This window comes from Sciurus vulgaris (genome assembly GCF_902686455.1).
Source record: "Sciurus vulgaris genome assembly, chromosome: 1".
Taxonomy (NCBI): Eukaryota; Metazoa; Chordata; class Mammalia; order Rodentia; family Sciuridae; genus Sciurus; species Sciurus vulgaris.
In genome coordinates, this window is record NC_136461.1 from 14,782,794 (window position 1) to 14,799,792 (window position 16,999).

The 16,999-nt window shown below is 56.4% G+C and overlaps 1 protein-coding gene across 1 annotated transcript in view; it reads right to left on the bottom strand.

Moving 5' to 3' along the window:
* ECE1 (endothelin converting enzyme 1) overlaps positions 1–16,999 on the bottom strand; it is a 93,361-nt gene that overhangs the window by 52,946 nt on the left and 23,416 nt on the right. The gene's annotated exons all lie outside the window — the stretch shown is intronic.

Here is a 16,999-nt window from a genome sequence, read left to right on the forward strand (position 1 = left end):
ACCAGGAAAGTGACTCTTGGGTCCCATCCCTCAGCACCCTCCCCTCACCTTTCCTGTGCCCTAGAATGGAAGAGTGGACTCTCTCAGGTGTCAGGTGTTCAGCTGGGAGCTCCGGGCTCCAGCACTGTCCCTTCCACTGAATCCAAAAAAGGCTGAATCTAGCAGAGTCCCAAAGGACACTCCACTTCTAGCAAACTGTGGAATGCCTGAACTTGAGCATTTTTCAGTTTTGGAGAATGTATTTTTGTTCATTCCTGGTTGAGTCTCACAATCACACAGATGTTCGAATGCTCAGGATCGGAGTGGGAAGATGAAGGCCTGGGTCTCAGGGTCAGCAAGCAGGATGGGTCCCGAGAGTGCCCTGGCTGCCACCCCTGCTGCCTCATGGCCTCCCGGAGCAGGCAGAGCCAGCCTGCAAAGTGAAAATTCTCATCTGGACACCCCTTGCTTAAAAGCCCTCAGCCACCCCTGGAATGACATTCTGACCTTTATCAGGGCCCGAGTCCTGGCTGATCCTGTCCCTTATCACAAGCTGCTCTTCACCCACTCGGGCATTCACTCAGTTCTTCAGATTCCCCAAATTGCCCCTTCCCCAAGGTCTCTGTAGCTGCTGCTGCCTCCTCTGGAACTTTCTTCTCTCAGCACTCTCCTGAAGCAGCCAGCTTCTGCTTTAGGTCTCAGCTTAAATGCCCCCTCCCACAATATCCCCATCACACTCAGTAGCTCTGCACATTCTCTGTTACAACAGCCTGTTTGCTTTCCTTTATAGAATTTATTGTAGTCTATTCATACTTTGTTGTTTTTATTGTCTCTTTTCCTCCTTCTCAGAATCACAAGCTTTACCAGGGCTGGGACCTCGCCTGGCTTGTCCAAAAAAAAAAAAAAAAAAAATCCCTTGCCTCTGTCATATAGTAGGTGCTCAACAAACAGCACCTACTTAAAATGAATGGTGGAACAAATCAGGGAGGGGGTGCAAGGGTTAAAATGAATGGTGGAGTGAGTTTGGGAAGGTGCCTTTATGTTCTCAAGATTTCTGTCTCTGTAATGCTGAAGTACAAAAGGCATTACAAAAGCACAGGTCCTGGGGAAGCGATGAGAATCTGAATTCGCGAACTTTCTGCCTCACTCCCCCTTGGTAGAACAGATCCATCCCATTTTCCCCCTCAAGGAGAGCAGGACTCCAGGGCTGCTTCATCCGTTTCTGGATCATAGCTTTGATCTTTCTACCCCGGGATGCTGGGTTACGTTGGCAATAGGAGTGAGACAGCTCCTGAACTTCCTCATGCCCAGAATCAAAACCAGCACCTCCCCGGCCGCGCTGTCAGCACCTTCTCCTGCTGAATCTACACACATTTACATGTGGCTCTTGTTTTCTGTAAACCGTAACCACTTCCGGGGGACCTGCAGAGAAGCAATCTAGTTCCTTCTCCCCAGTTTGATCAAACCAGGTTTCCTTTTCCCAGCGTTTGCCTCTTCCTTCTGCGGGCAGGTGGGCGGCCAGTCAGGCCAGCCCGGCCCAGGCAGCCTCCCTAGCTTGGCTGCTAGTAAAGTGTCAACTGCCAGAGCAAGAGGCCCTTGATCAAAAAGCTAAATCACCTGACATCCCCCTTGGGCACCCCTGGGTGTGAGCCATCTGTGGGTTCCCTCCTCTCGCCCTCCCACCTGCCCCAGAAGCAGGTAGTTTGGCCCCTTGGGCGGAAAAGGAAACTGAGGCTGGGCCGGGACTCGGTGAGCTTGGGCCGGGGCTCCCTCTCCTCTCCTCCGCTCGTGGCAGAGACCTCCCTTTCTGGACCACCCTCCCCGTCCCTGCACAGCCCCCCGTCGCTGTCTTCCAGGAGCGCACCGCCCACTGGACAGGAGGCCCGGGAAGCTGGGTGTTGCCTCCAGATGTTGGAGCAGAGGTGGGAAGCAAGACGGGGGCTGGTGAGTGACATCCCAGCAACGGCAGCCCCACCCGGAGGGGGGACCCCGCCCCATCTTGAGTCCCCACAGCCCCTCAGGCTTGGCCTCAGCGGATTCACTTTCATCATACAGCAAGGGGAGGGGAGAGGGGTGCTCAGACCAGGCCCCCACCATGGGCCATGAACACCTACTGTGCGCACTGAACATGAAGTATCCCATCTGCCCTCGCTCCTCACCTCCACTTCACTTAAAGACTGAGTCAGAGAGGAGGCAGCACTCGTCCCCTTCCGTCACCAAGCCGGAGAGCAAGGACCAGGGTCTTCCGAGCCTGCCTCCCAATCCTGCTGGTACTGACCTCGCTAAGCAGCCTCCAAAGCCCAAGGCAACAGCTAGAAGGTGGCCGGGCAGGCCGGGGGAGGGGCCTGGGGCCACACTCTGGTCCATGCATTTTGTGGAAGGCGGGATGCGTCTTCAGGTGGGGACCTCACGGAGCCAGGGTGCCCGGGAAAACCAAGGTGCTAGGCAGCGCAATGGCCAGCGCTCCTTCTCCCTAACTGTCTCATTTGCGGTCGCAGGTGCCACACCCTTGTCTTTGTGGGGAGTGCCCGCCCTGGTCTGCCTGGAGCTGCATGGAGCCTGGGTCTGGGCTGACTCAGGGCCTGGCGTCCGGGAGAAGGCTTTGCCGAGGCCGGGAGTGGGGCAATGAGAACCCCAGTCCCTCGGAATGCCAGGTTCCCGGCGTCCTGGCCACACAGGGAAGGCGATGGGAACCGGATGGGGGTGCGTGGCGCCATTCAGAAGCCTGGCCTGTGGGGACTGAGGCCGGGGTCACGTGTTTCTGACCACAAAGGCCTCGTGGCCTGATGCCACCCAGGCACGGCCCATTCGTCTGGACAGCGTTAGTCACTCCCACGCCTCTGTGGCTGGTGTGCCGGAGGCAGGGGATCTTAGGGAGTCCTGGAACGTGTCAGAGACAAGAGCAGCCCCGCGAGTGAGGTTCTGAGGCCAGGGACTCAGGGGCCACACCCCAAGTGTTGTCACATTCTACTCCCAAGCTCAGCTCTCTAGGGAGGCCGCCCTTGTGGCCAAGGGCCCATCAGTTACTGCTCCTGGTGCCAGTAATCGGCTGGTCTGTTAATCCATCACGTGTCATCCAGTGCACAAGCATGTTGCATGTGAACCAAATGCTTATTTTCAACAGGCACAGTGGGTAAAAGGCCTGATTCCAAACCTCAGTTTAGAGCCTTACTCTCCAGTTCCCAGCTGTGTGACCTTGGGCGAGTGACTCGGTCTCTCTGTGCCTCAATTGTCTCATCTGTAAAATGGGGGAAGATTAAAATAGCACCTCCCTCTAGGATATCAGGTTCAAGGTCAGCCTGGGAAACTTAGCAAGACCCTGTCAAAAATAAATAAAAGGAACTGGGAATATAGCTCGAGTAGAGCGTCCATGGGTTCAATTCCCAGGACTGCTAAGTAAATAAACAAACAAACAAATAAAAACAAGCCAGCATGGTGGTGCATGCCTGTAAGCTCAAGGACTCAAAGACAGAGGCAGGAAGAGTGCAAGTTCAAGGCTAATGTCAGCAGCTTAACGAGGCCCTAAATAAAAAGGACTGGGGATGTGGCTCAGTGGTAAAGCACTCCTGGGTTAAATTTCCAGCACCTAAATAAATATGTAAATAAAACAAAACAGTCCCTCCCTCATGGGACAGCTGTGATAATGGATGCAGATAACGTGCCCACTGCGCGTTAGCTGTTACTATTTGAGCTGTCGTTACCTTTAAAACACTGAAGAACAAAACCCCCGCTCCCTGGACTGGCACTCAGAGTCCCCCAGATGATCCCGACCTACCCCAGCCTCCCCATTCATCACCGGCCCATCTTGCCTCAATCAACCCCGTTTGCCCAGCCCTGATACTTGCCAGGCCCTGGCTGCCAGCGGAGGGGCAGCTCTGAGCAGGACTCAGCCCCACCTCGGGGGTCTGGGGCTGTCGTCTCCCCCTCCAGGACTCTGCCTCCTTACTCTAACCACCCTGCCTCCCCCGCCACAAGCCCTCCCTCTAGTGAGCCCCGCACAACACCTGCATTATATTTAGGCCTCTGGGCGTCTATCAGTGACCGAGAGGACCCCAGGGGACAGGCAAGAATCTTTCACCTCGCCACCTTCATCCCAGCGCCCAGCACAGAGCCTGCTACCTGGGGAACTGGGTGGTTTGTATCCCAGGTTTTCATTAGAGCATAGGCATCTGTGATTTCAACCATGAAGACACAGCCTTTGCTGTCTGATGAAACTCAACTCAGAGTCAGAGAGGAGGACTTTGGGTAAGAGGCAAGACGGTAAAAATATGGCCATTGCTCTCAAGGGGGACACTTTTGACATTACTGTTGCATTATCCATTATCTTGCTCAGTGTCTTTTACATGAGAAATTGTCATGTGATCAATTTCTTTCTTTTTTAATTTTTTGCAGTACTGTGGATGGAACACAGGGCCTTGGGCATGCCAGGCATGCACTCTACCACTAAGTTACACCCGCAGCCCCTAATTAATTTTCTTTAAAATTTTACAACAAAATTCTTGCAGGAGTAAACGGCTTCTTTACTTTTTTTGGTACCAAGGATTGAACCTAGGGGCAGTCAACCACTGAGGCACATCCTCAGTCCATTATATATTTTATTTTGAGGGTCTCACTAAGTTGATTAGGGTCTCACTAAATTGCTGAGGCTGGCTTGGAACTCACAATCCTCCTGCCTCAGCCTCCCGAGCTGCTGGGATTACTGATGTGCACCACACCCAGCTTTTACTTTTTGTAATAGGAGTCAGCCTTTATCCCTTTTTCCTTGGCTGCCAGGATGCTCACAGTCAATCTGAAACTCACTTATTGGTACCTTTTTGGCCTTTATGTTCAGCTTTCATTTTACATTTTCCACTCTATTTTCCATATTCCTGATTGTCTATTTCTGGAGCATATCATTTTTATTGAATGTAGTTTAGTTGTAACCAACCATGAATCCGGTGGAATAAAGCAAGTTAGAAAGAACCTGTATCAGGAAGGTGCTTCCCCTAACACACCGCCCTGGAAAGGCAGCCTCAAGGCATTTATTCAACAGTGGGAGAATCTGGCCCAGAGAGGTAGGGGCAGACCTGGCCCCGCCCCAGGATGTGACCTTAGCCACGTTGCTTTCCCTCTGGGGTCTCAGTGACCTCACCTCAGGCCTGCTTCGCTCCATCTTCCTCGCCACCCTGCTCACTGGCTCCTGCTCTCACGTACACTTTCCGGTCTTGGCCTTGGTTCAGCCAACACTTGGCATTATTCTAACCCTGTTGCTGTACTCAGGTGACAGAGGCTGATGCCACAGCCATGGGTTGAGCCTGGGTCATCAGAGGGTAGCATGCGCCCTGATGACCAGGTGCTTCATCTCTGTGGTCCTCCTCCCTAAAGCACGTTTCCCGAGTCTCACTGTGAACCACCAGACAAGATCCACTTTGGGAACATTCAGCAGAACACTGACTGGTCCAACCCTCAGAACTGAAAGGGCAGCAGGGCATGGTGGCACATGCCTGTAATGCCAGCAGCTTGGGAGGCTGAGGTAGGAGGATCACTAGTCCAAAGCCAGCCTCAGCAAAGGCGAGGCGCTAAGTCCATCTCTACATAAAATACAAAAAAGAGCTGGGGATGTGGCTCAGTGGTTGAGTGCCACCGAGTTCAATCCCTGGTACCAAAGAAGAAGAAGAAGAACAACAACAACAACAACAACAAGACTGTAAGGCCATCCCAAACCAGGAGAGTCTGAGAAACTGTCGTGGTCAGAAGGAGCCTAAAGACACACAGAGACTGAACGCAGTGTGGTCTGCTGGAGGGAACAGAAGGAACCGGCATGCCTGGAGAGATGTGAACGCAGCGCCGACTTCGGGGAGTCATGGCGTCTGGGCAGTGGCTCGTGAAGTGCGGCAAGTGTGGTTCAGGATGCTAACAAGGCAGGAAGTGAGGGCGGTGTCCCAGGGAACGGTCCTCGCTGTCTTCCCCATAGTGCTATCTAAAACCATTCTAAAATTGAAAGGGTCACTTAACAAAACAAATCCGCCGGAACAGAACGCAGTCCTCGACTCTGACAGCTCTTTCATAACCTCATCTTATTTATACCTCGGGATCGCCTCGTGGAATAAGTCCTGAACCCCCTTTTTACAGATGCAGAGGCTGAGGCTCCAGGCTGAGGGGTAGTGCTGCCTAGTGAGTGGCACTGGGAGGCAGGCCTGGATCTTCCCCTGTTCCTGGGCCTTCTGCCCAGAACCAGCTCTCTATACAACCCCCTGTGGAGGCCGCAGGTCACCCCAGTAGGCTGTGGGACAAAGGGAGGGATGTAGCTCGTGGGGTTGGAGGAGGGAGATCCTGCTTTGTGCCTCCAAGGGGAGCTGGAGGCCTGAGCAGGGTGCCTTGGGGGACACGGGAAGGCCAAGGGTGCGGAGTGTACGTGGCAGGTCAACGCTCCTCCTTTACTTTGAGAAGCGGCAGCCCTCCAGCCTGTGAGTCGATCGATCGCCCTGGTCCGAACCACAGTCCCAGGGCTGGCGGGAGACTTGCCCGCACATGCAGGAGCCAGGAAACACTTGCCCGCCAGGCCCGGGGCACCCTGCCCAGGGCTGCCTCGGTGCCCGGGGAGGAGGCCATCCATGCCCAAGCCCCACGCCTGGCGGCAACGCCTCATTCCTCTCAGTGGGCCACCCCTCTCACCCACCTGACGCCTTCGGCTGCCACCTCTGCCCTGCTGGTCTGCACCCAGGCCCCTGGATCTCCAACTGCAGCTCCCTCTGGTCACTCACCTGCCGAGGGGCCCAGGTGGAACTTTCTAAATGCACTGAGGTGGCTCAGCCACTCTCCGCCTCACGCTCTGACTCCCTGGGGCTGACACAGAGGCCACGGTGGGCAGCTCTCGGCACCCTTCACCCCAGGATCTGCTCCCCTCACACTGGGACTGGTCACACCCCCTAACTGCCAAGCTCCTGGCTCACAGGCCTTGCATACCTTTGTCCCCGCTGCCTCCTGTCCTGGTTGATCCTTCAGATGCATCTTCCTCCAGGCAGCCTTTGGGGACTGCACGGGACCCTTCCCCATGCCCCCCAGAAGCTTGCTTCTAGCATCTCATCCCAAAGGAGTGACTGGCCTCCATGTGGGACCGAGGGACCTGACAAAGTCATGCCATTGTTTGTCTGTGCTTTGGCTTTCTCACCTACCTAACAGGCGCCAAGGGTGCCTCGCCTGTGGGGTCTTTGTACAAACTACGCAAGACACGAGGTCCTTGGCCCTGTGCCCGTCAGAGAGATGGCCCTCAGGACACCTTGGTGCAGGGGAAGGCAGCACCTGAGAAGAGCACAGCCTGCCGGCATGGGACCTGGGGCTCGGCACCCATGGGCGCGCGAGGCCTCCCCACACGTGTGAACCACCTGGGCTGCAGGGGCTTCGTGACCTGCCCGGAGTCACTTATCGGTAAAGAGCGAAGCCTGGATTTGAACCCAGGTGTTCGTCCCCTGAGCTGCTGTTCTGCCGCGATAACAAATAAGACGGCGGCTGCCACCTCCCTCCACCCGCTGCTCCATCCTCCCAGCTGGGTTCAAGGGGCTTAGCTTCTTCTCTGAGCACCGAGTTCCAGGCAGACCAGGAAGCCACGGCTGGCCCTGACCCTGGGGCACTGCAGATGCCAAGCCACCTTCTCGAGCTCCAGCACCCTCCAGGGCAGCACCAGCAGGCCGAGTGAGGCCCAAGCTGGGGAGGCCAAGTATGCCCGGACAATTCGCTGATCTAACCATGTAAAACTCAGGACAAAGTTAATCCGTCTCATTTAATGATATTTATAATGGTGATGACTGACCTGCCCAGTAATTAGGCTCAACCAGGAAACAGCTCATGGAAATGGTTATAATTAGTATTTGTGCTACCCAAGGGGGAGGGTGGTAGCTGAGCAGAGAAGTACCTGGGACGGGAAGCCCTGGGGACTCCCCCGACCGATCAACCCCAAGCCAACCAACTCATGTGAATGATCCTGTCGCCTCTCACGATGGCTTCCTGATGTGGGCGCTACTACCCCTTTTCTAGGGTGACCAACAAGCTCAGAGAGGTCACTTATCCAAGGTCACAGGGTCAGCGAGTGACAGCCAGGGTTCACCCAGGCTCGCCTGTCTCCCTGTCCAGCCCAGGCAACGTCTTCGGCAGCAGGAGCGACTGGGAAGAGGCCGGGAGGCGGGAGACCCATACACTGGGTGCATTTCTGGTGCCACCTTCCCCTGGGGGTTAGTACATGACTTCCCCCTTTGGAATATAAGGAAAACCTGGGGTGGGCGAGAGCAGGGCTTCGGAGCAGGGCTCCCCAGAGTCTAATCCTCGGACGCCTGAGCCTGGAGTCTTCACGCCAGGGTCTCCTCACAGGGCCGGGAAGAGTTAAAGAGCAAAAAAGACAGAAGGATGCCTGAACATCACCACACTGAGGAGAAAGAACGGGCCTTGCTGTGGGAGGTTGTGGCTGGATCAGGACGGTGGTTTACAAACACACAGATTTTTAATCCCATGGAGCCATTTACTTAAAAAAAAAAAAAAAAAAAAAAACTCAACATGGTGGGACGCGGTGGGGCACACCTGTCATCCCAGGAGTTTGGGAGGCTGAGGCAGGAGGATCACAAGTTCAAAGTCAGCCTCAGCAACTCAGCAAGACCCTGTCTCTAAATAAAAAATAGAAAGGGCTGGGGATGTGGCTCGGTGGCGAAGCGCCCCGGGTTTGGTCCCTGGTACCAAAACAAAAAACAAAGAACAACTTGGTACAAGCAGAGCTGCCCTGACCCTGACCCTGACCCTGGTTCTCTCAAGGGATCCAAGAAACGGAGTCTGAAAATCTCTTTCTCAGACTAATGGCTCTAAAGCTCCAAGACTGCAGGCAGGGTGGGCACAGAAAGTCTCAGCCAGGTGGGGACAGGCTCGTCATCGCAGGGTGGACACACAGGTCATGGGACAGGTGGGCCATGCTACAGTGGGGTTCCCTGAGGCCTGCTGGCTGCTGTGTTCAAGCCGGACAGCTGTCCTCCGCGGAGGTGGCTGAGCAGGCTGAGAGCACTGGACTTGGAGTCTGGCGGGGGGTCCACGTCCCAGCCCAGCCACATGGCCTGGAGCAGTGTGTCCCCTCTCTGGGCCTCACTTTCCTCAACTGTGAGAAGCGGTGATAGCATCCTCCTTTGGGTGTCCCCAGGACAGATGGACGCAGGTGTGGGAAACGGCTCTGACCGTGGACGGCCACCCCAGATGCGTGCGCACGGAAGGCTGCTCTCCCTCCTAAGAGCAGACCGGAGCCGCTTCAACCCCCCACTGCCGGTCCCATCGCCGGGCCCAGGAGGGCTCAGCACGGTGCCTGGTACGTAGTAAGTGCTCAGCGAGTTTGCTGTGCTCCGGTTTGGGGGACAACAGGTGGCTCCCTGGTGCCCTTGTGCAGTGACAGAGCTACTATCTCCTCCCGACCTGAGAAGTGGGGCTCCCGAGCTCGTGTGCGGGCGAGCTTCCCGCCAGTTCAACACAGCGGCCCCTTCGCAGAGGCTCTGACGGCACGCAGGCCCTCGCCACACCCCGCAGGGGAGGCAGCGCTGTGACCAGGCGGCCCCTCCACAGAGCACGGGGTCAGCAGCCGGGCTCTCCGGGGCGAGGCTGCTGGAGGGCCTGTGAGGGCTCCGGGGAACTGCCTAAGCTGCTGGGGGTTCTCGCCTAGAGCACAGCCGGCTCCAGGGGAACTGGCCGCCTGAGAGGCTCAGTCACCTCCCCGGGGGGCCTCTTTGACCAGTCCTGCCCCTCGCGCCACCTCTGGTGCCACCTGAGTCCCTCATTGTGCACCAAATGCACCACACCAGTCTACTTGTCCTGCCAGTGCCTCTCTGGCTGTGTGTCCTGGGCAACCTCTCTGATCCTCAGCTCTCTCATGGGTGGTGCTAACAGCACAGATCTGGAATGTGGGGGAGAAGAGCAAACTGGGAAAACCCAGTCCAATGGCAAAAACTTATTTAGCACTTACTGCAAACCAGCTCAGGGACTTGCCTGTAGGATAAGGACCGGAGAGGGGGTGGAGGGGTGCTCTGCTGGCCCCACCCTGCCGTCCCCTTCAGGTTCCAGAGAGAACACAGACCCTCTTCCCTCCAACTCCCGGATCTGGGGATGTGGCCAGATGGCACCTGAAGGGCACAAGCGTGGGAGTCAGGACTGGGAGCAGGCGCCGCCCCTTGGGGTGGGAGGCGATGATGGAAAGCTGGCTGCTCTGCCCGGTGCTCCCTATCTTCCCTCCACTCCTCCGGGGAGCAGGCTTGTCTGGACGGGTCCCCAGGGAGGGGCACGCCCAGCCACTGGCACCTGGGGCAGCAGCCAGTCCTGGACCTGGACCCGTTCTTCTGCCCTCCTCTCCCCTCCTGCCCCCTGGGCTGGGCTCCCCCTGCAGGTTCCTGCTGCTTCTCCCCAGCCGACCTTCCAGCGGCTCCTCCTGGAGCATCAGCCAGGCCTGTCCCCCGACTCCACCACCAGCTTCCCTCCTGGCACTACAAACGGTCAGGGTTCTGCCAGCTGCCAGCCAAGCTGCCGGGACGCGGAGACTACCGGTGCCAGGGCAGTCCTGGGGCGGCACCAGGGGCTCTCCGCTGGCATGTGCAGGGACATAGCGCCCTCGGGGGCTGGCAAGGCCGCACCCCCCTCAGCCTTGCCCTGGCTCTCCCAAGAGGATGTGCAGTGGGTGGAACCCAGACAATCCGGTTCAAAGCCCAGCCCTGCAAAACTCGGCCTGTGACCGTGAGCTAATCCCTTCATCCCCCAGGGCTCAGTTTAAGGCCGTCTGTAAAATGGATTTATAAGCACGCTGTTCTGAGGATTCGACGACTTCATAAGGAAACCCTTAGAATAGGACCTGAAGCAAAGGCAGACCTGGACAGGTCTCAGCCGTGACTGCCAGACACTGTCCCAAGAGCAAGCTCACGGAGCGGCTGTCCCCTGGCCAGGTCTGGCCCACACATGCATAAAAGTTTTTGAAATGCCAACATTTTGGAGATTCTACATGAAAATCAGTATTTCCAACTTTCCTTTAAAATGGGGGAGAAAAAAACCCAATAATAAGTCAAAAAAGGCTGGCAGTGCTGGGCCCACGTGGCAACTGCCAGCTGCAGCTGAGGGGTGGCGTCCCCTGGGGTGGGCCGCGTCCCCGGCTGCTCCGTGTAGCCGGGGCAGCCCTGCCTTTTACCACACCGGCGCTGTCACTTGCAGCAGAGAGAAGACACACATTTCTTGGAGGCTTGTCTCAGTCAGGAGTGGGAAAATGATTAATGGGACACTTGAAAATGGGTCAGACTAATCCGTGGTGACAGACGTCAGGACAGTGCTGCCTCTGAGGCTGGAAGGGGGCACAAGGGAACTTGCTGGGGAATGGAATGTTCTGGAAATGTCGTCTGCTGGGATCCTACTGCGATCATGAGACAGTAGGGGACCGTGGTGGTGGGACAAAGGCTGAGAAAATTAAATAAGGCCCTGGGCACAGTAAGCGCTTACCCTTTGAAGCAGGGACACTGCTTCTCCACCCTTGTGCTCAATGGACCCGTCACTACGACCCCGATTAAAATCCCAGAAACAGGATGTTTGCAGGAAATGGGATAAATACACCCTCCAGCTTTGCTCTTTCTTTCTTTCTTTTTTTGATACTGGGGATTGAACCCACGGGCACTCAATCACTGAGCCACATCCCCAGCCCTATTTTGTATTTTATTTAGAGACAGGGTCTCACTGAGTTGTTTAGCGCCTCATTGTTGCTGAGGCTGGCTTTGAACTCGCGATCCTCCTGCCTCAGCCTCCGGAGCCGCTAGGATGACAGATGTGTGCCACCATGCTTGGCCATGCTTCACTTATTCTTAGTCAACTTCAAAATCACTGATTTTGGAGGTCACACAGCTGGGCAATACGTTATTAGTTCCTCTAAACTAGCTCTGCTGGAGATGACACTTCTGACATGTGGGTGATGACGCTAACAGTTGCCTAGGTTACACTCCAAGGACCCGAAGGCTGTTTTTGTTCCAAGTGCAGAGTCTGCACTCGGGCCGGCTGCCGTCTGCTGGTGACTGGAAGGGGGCTCTGTCCCCTTCGCTGTGTTAACCTTCGGGTCGGATCCTGCTGGGCTCTGCATACAGATGTGACGGCTACCCACTGGAGCTGGGGCTACCCCTTGGAGCTGGTGTCTGTCCCAACCATGTGCTTCTCCAGTGGCTCCAGCAGCCCGAGCAGCCGAAGCCCTGAAGCCCATCACAGGGCCTGGATGGAGTTGCGAGGCCAGGATGTTGGCACAGGATGGTGGCATTGGCCAAGGGTAGCAGCCATTCCTCAGACGAGCTGAAGACGACCCCAGGGCCACCTGGGTCTCGGGCAGGACAGTCTCTTGGAACCCTGCCCGGCCAATGAGAAGTCAGCAGGCTTCCGCCCAGCTCGCCTCTCCCCTGTCCAGGGGCAGCCTGGCCCCTCATGGGTGCTGCTCCCTCGGCTGAAGCCCCTGTTAAAGACTTCCCTGCATATTTGTGTTCACTTGACTCAGTTCCCTTTCCACTGTCACCGAGCCAACTGGTCCCCTCTCCGGTGTCAGTTACATGGTGTCTGCATTTGTCAAAGCTTCTGGCCGGTGTGCTTTGCTCTGTGTAAGTTACAGTTCCGTAAGAAAGAAAAAGTGGAATGAGAAAGATGGATCAGGAGGGTCTCATATTTCAAGAAAAATAGGGACAGACTCCTTTGGGTGTGAAGAAAATGCCACCCGGGCTTAATATGCTGACAGCTGTGAAGGACACATAACTAAAGATGCCGCTGGGAAGCCAGCCCGGCTCTCCGAGCAGTGCCTGCTCACTGGGAGTTTAGGGCCAGGAATGGTTTATCTTCAAAGAACCATACAGACCCAAGAGGTCTAACCCAGAATCTGTTAGCTGCATGTAGCTATTCACATTAATTAAAATGGAGTAAAACGAAAAGTCCAATTCCTCATTTGCACAAGTTACACATGGCTACTGAACAGCAGAGACACAGAACACACAGATTGTTGTGGAAAGTTCTACTGGACAACACTGGTGAACATGGTCTCCAAAGTCGGGCTCCCTCCTGGGTCTCTGACAGGGCAGGCCCCAGGACCGCTACTGCTCAGAGCAGGGCTGGGTGAACGGATGAGGGAGGGAGACGCAGACAGAAAGGCTGAACCCCAGCTCTGGCCCTGGATCATGGGCCTCCAGTAGACTTGTCCCTCTGTACAGGGACAAGTCCCATCAGGACAGGGTCCATCCACAATGTCTCAGGGGTGCTCAGAGCACCAGGGACCAAGAAAAAGCCCCCAGGGGAACTGTTGTGTCAGGGGCCAGCGCACCTGCCCTGCTAGACGGCAGGGCACTTCTGCTCATGACAGCGGCCTTGAAAATGGGCAGGAGGGTGAAGGGTAGAGGCTGGCTCACCAAGGGCTTGGAGGCTGGCTCCTGAGCCAGGGAGACCTACGTTAGTTCCCCTGCCTGGCGGCTGGAGTCTGAGCCGGAAAACAGCACCGGACACCCACACATACTGCTTCGATGGTGGTGGCAGCACAGGGAGCTACCTTGACCCCTGAAGAGCAGGGACCCCCTACCTGGGCAGGCTGAAGTAGGGACTCTCCACAGGCTACTGGGAACAGAGAGGGTTAGACAGTCCCAGGAAGGAGCTGGCTTTGCTTCCCAGCACCCACCCTCCCTCCCTCATCCAGCTCTGCAGAGAGTCTTAGAAGCGGGTGGGGGGCGGGGTGGGGTGTCAACACCTGTCTATTCATTAGTTCATGTGATGAATATTCACTGTACCTGTCACGTGCCAGGAAACGAGCTCGAGCTCGCTGCAGGAATTCATCATTGAACCAAAGTCCTGGCCCTCAGAAGCATGAACTATGTAACAGCACAGAGACAATAAACAATGTTGCTAAGAGTAATAATAATTGCATCTAACATTTATGGAGTGCTTACTGTATGCCAAATACTAAGTGCTTTTTAATGTATTTTTATTTAATCCTTAAAAAAAATAATATGTATTTACTGATCTGGTTTTGTAGGTGAAGAAGTTGAGGCGCAGGAAGGTTACCTATATCATCCAGAAAAGATCACCTCGATCTCAGTGGTGGAGTTTGAGGTCTGAACCCAGAAATTTGAGTCCCTGACCCTAACAGCAGGGGCATGGCCTGACCGTGGAGAGGAGTGGGCAGTGTTGAGAAGAAAGGGCAGCAGGCTGGTGTTGAGAGGAGTCAGGGAAGGTCTCTGTGAGCTGGTGACATAGGAACTGAGACAGGAACGTCCAGGTGTCCACCATGAGAAGTGCACTTCCAGCCCTTGGCAAAAGCAAAGTCCCAGGGGCAGGAGCGCGAGGGTGTTTAAGGAGCAGGTGGTGGGCCCTGGTAACCCCAGCAACTCGGGAGGCTGAGGCAAGAGAATCACAAGTTCGAGGCCAGCCTGGGCAACTGAGCAAGACCCTATCTCCAAATAGAGATTTTTAAAAGGGGTTGGGGTTGCAGCTCACTGGTAGTACTCTTGCCTAGCATGTGAGGCCCTGGGTCACCCAAAACCTGCAAAAAAAAAAAAAAAAAAAAAAGGGCAATCTGGTTGTTGGAGGGGGTGACCCTGATCCTCCAGGCCCCAGGCCATTCTACAGATGAACTAACTGAGGCCTTGAGAGAAGAAATCTCCCATCCCCAAGGAAGCCAGGCCCCCTCATCCCCGGCTCAGGCTCCTTCCGAAACCCTGCACACCTGGCCACCACCAATGCTAAGGGCTCAGCACTGAGCTAATTCCTGGGCTCACGATGTCAGGCCAGCTGAGGGGTCCCTGGTCTCCCCGTGCCCAGAATCTACCTTCCTGCTGAGTCCTGTGTGTGTGTGTCAAGCCTGGGCGGCCCCTGCTCAGTACCCTGTGCACGCTACTCCAGCCCAGCTGCGTGGTGCTGCCGAGGCGGGGGCATTTCCACGCGCGGGGGCGGGCTGCCCACTGCACTTGCTCTGAGGGGCGGGGTGGGCTGCCGGGTGCTGGGCGGCAAGGTTCTGAAGTCAGACACATCCGGCTCAGCTGTTCAGGAGCCGGGGACAGAGCAAGCCCTCCTGCCTCGCCTCAGTTTCCTCTCTCTACACAGGGAGGTAGCAGTGGATTCCCTGCACGGGACTTGAGGGTCAGATGTCACAGCAGAAAGTGCCAGCACAGGGGCTGGGGCCCCGCTTTTCACAAAGGCAGCATTGTTGTTTTTTTGGTACTGAGGGTTGAACCCAGGGGCACTTACCCACTGAGTCACATCCCAGCCCTTTTTATTTTGAGACAGGGTTGCTCTAAGTTGCTCAAGGCCTCCTCAAGTTGCTGAGGTTGCTCTGAACTTGCCGTCCTCCGGCCTCAGCCTCCCGAGTTGCTGGGATGACAGGCGTGGCCACCCCCCAGCACAAAGGCAGTTTTAAACACTGCTGTCACAGTCACTGATGTGGGGTGCCAGCAGCACAGGGGTGCTCAGGGAATCAGGCCTTGCACCCCAGAAGCCATTCTTGTCCCGGACCCCACCAGGACTGGAGCTGAGGAAAATAACCTAGGACTAGAAGTGGAAGCTCAACCTCCATGACCAAGAGAGCAGACACCAGGACGTACCCCTGGGGCCTTGGGTCCTGGCGGAGAAATGGGGAGGGATGGATACACGCCTGTGGCACGCAGGCATCCAGGCACAGGAGAGGCCCCGCCCCCCAGGGCCTCTGGCCCCACCCACCAGGGAGTCTGGCCCCGCCTGCTAGGGAACCCGGCCAGGTCCACCGGGGATTGGGCCACACCCTGAGCATCCTTGCTGGGTAGAGACCTGGGGCAGGGCAGAGAGCCTGGCTCACTTTCCCCCTCGTCCAGCTGTGGGTCACATGTCTCTGGACGCCCTCGGAAGGTCTAGAACAGGGTCCCCTCTAGAAAACTGCCTGCCCTGCTGTTGGCATGGAGGTACCACGGGGCTCCTCCCACCACCTGGGGACAGGTGGCCTCCTCTTAGAGTGGGCTCCTATTCCCCACCTCCAGGCTTCCCTTATGCTGTTTGTTTCCTTTCTCTCTTCTCTTTCCTTTTTCGGTGTAAAGGAGTAGGATTTATTTTTAAAAACTTTTTTCTTTTTTTGGCACTGGGGACTGAACTCAGAGGCACTCAGCCATTGAGCCACGTCCCCAGCCCTGTTTTGTATTTTGTGTGGAGACAAGGTCTCGCTGAGTTGCTTAGCGCCTCACCATTGCTGAGGCTCGCTTTGAACTCTCGATCCTCCTGCCTCAGCCTCCAGAGCCGCTGGGATGACAGGCGTGTGCCACTGCGCCTGGCTTGTAGGATTTATTTAAGTGAAAAGAAAAGCGACAGCTCCGCAGGGTGACAGGGGACCCTGAGGGGTTGTCCTCCCTGCGCTGTTCTGTCCACTAGAACCCTCACCTCCAGCTCTCCTCTCAGAAAGGGCTGACTTTGGCGGCCCGGCCTAAAATTCCCTTTCTCCCCAGCAGGCGGCTCCTTCCTGGAGCTTTAGTTGAGCAAACGCTTACGCAGGCTCTCAAGATTCGCTGGGCTCTTCTCTGCCAGGCCTGGGCCGCTGGGCCCCTGAGTCTCCCAGCGCTGCCGGGCCTCCCCAGGAGGGGAAGAGACCCTCCCCAGGGAAATCTCCCTTCTCTGGAATTGGGTGAAGAAGAAAACGGGCATTTGGTGGAAAGGAGCGGTCAGGCCTGAGGGGGCTCTCGCCCCTGTTCCAGAAACCCTTCCGATCAGACGGAGACGACGGGCTCAGCAGCCGGCTGTGTGACGGCAGGAGAGTCACTTGCCCTGGCTGAGCCTCAGCCCCTCCCTTGTAAACAGGGCCCGCACGCCAACCCCTGTGAGCGAGAAGGTGAAACTCCCGAGCGCAGAGGTGCCGAAGGCCCTCGGGCGCCCCTGGCAGCGCCACAGCCCAGAGGACGCTCCCCTTGCTGCCCGCCGGGGCCTCCTGGCCAGCGCCAGCTGAAAACTCGCAGAGCCTGGGCAAAGGGCCAGAGCTTCTCGAAGCCACCAGCCTCCCGCCGAGGGCTGAGCGGTGGCCGAG